The sequence below is a fragment of the Pseudomyrmex gracilis genome, unplaced genomic scaffold (genome assembly GCF_002006095.1).
Source record: "Pseudomyrmex gracilis isolate BER0280 unplaced genomic scaffold, ASM200609v1 scaffold_5165, whole genome shotgun sequence".
In the NCBI taxonomy this organism is placed as follows: Eukaryota; Metazoa; Arthropoda; class Insecta; order Hymenoptera; family Formicidae; genus Pseudomyrmex; species Pseudomyrmex gracilis.
This window is the reverse complement of record NW_018025749.1, coordinates 1-1,241: the sequence shown is the minus strand read 5'-3', so window position 1 is coordinate 1,241 and position 1,241 is coordinate 1. Positions and strand designations below refer to the sequence as shown.

The window sequence follows — 1,241 nt, the reverse complement described above, 5'->3', positions numbered from 1 at the left end:
GCTATTTCCGACGGTACACGGGTAGGTGGCGCTGAAACTAGTCCCCTCTTTTTAGCAAGAGTGAGTTACGACCCCCTGGTCGTAATTTGCTTCCGAAACTTTTTTTCCGTAAAGAGCCGTCTACAATGGAGAGTTGTTTGTCAATTTTTTACTGTTACAGTCTAAAACTCTCCATTGTAGACGACCCTTAATGATACATTTTAATCCTTAAGAGCCGTCTACAATGGAGAGTTGTAGGCCGTAATAGTAAGAAATTGACCAATCACAGACGAAGTACAGAAGAATAATCGATTGTGATTTGTCAATTTTTTACTGTTACGGCCTACAACTCTCCATTGTAAACGGCTCTTTATATAGCACAAAGATATTGTTTTTATTAAGGGTCGCCTACAATGGAGAGTTTTAGACTGTAACAGTAAGAAACTGACAAATCACAATCGATTATTCTTCTGTACTTTGTCTGTGATTGGTCAATTTCTTGCTATTACGGCCTACAACTCTCCATTGTAGACGGCTCTTTAGACTATGTAAATGATTTTCCTCTTCCGACGTATCAAACATATGATTGCGAAGTTCTAAAAACAAATTTTTTGCGACTAGATTGGCGAATACCGCATTCACGATAATGTGATTTAATCCTGGCGTATCGATAGGCAACTCATAAGTAGCTATTTTGTCGATCATAATTTTCTGAGAGCGCGTAAAGTCTAATTTTCGTCGCAAGCATCGTGGACTGCTTATATAACAGTGATCATGGCGTGCATTTCGTGTTGTAGTGGTTGGCGTAGATGATCCTTGCAATAATTCTTCCTGATAAGGTGAAGAAATATCTCGTGTATTGCAAGACTGCAACTGAAATAGTTTTTCCACATTAGCTATTTTTTCCTCTAATGTCTGGACTTTTTTTTCCAGTGTCAAGCATCCGGTGCACGCATTCTGCAAACAAAAATAAATTGTGACTCCAATAGTTACAAGCAATAATTAAGACACGAAAAAAATTTGACAATAATCAATTATTTTAGATAAATTGAACGTTTCGAAAAACCATTCTGAAATTTAAATACACCATTTGTAATTTTAGAGACATTCTGCAAAAGATAGTGTCACATCTTATAATATTAAGACTATCCACTAATAAAAATTATGAATTATATACACAAGTTAGTTTTTGTAACAGACACATCAAAAAAATTATTCAATGTGCATTTTTTCATTTTGTATTTCACTTACCTTTTTGTTTT

The 1,241-nt window shown here is 35.2% G+C and overlaps 1 long non-coding RNA gene across 1 annotated transcript; it reads left to right on the top strand.

Moving 5' to 3' along the window:
* The first annotated feature begins 476 nt into the window (after positions 1 to 476).
* Positions 477 to 1,006, top strand: LOC109863463. The gene is made up of 2 exons (XR_002251338.1): positions 477 to 818; positions 913 to 1,006. It is a non-coding gene; the product is annotated as an uncharacterized LOC109863463 (long non-coding RNA).
* Positions 1,007 to 1,241: the final 235 nt, after the last annotated feature.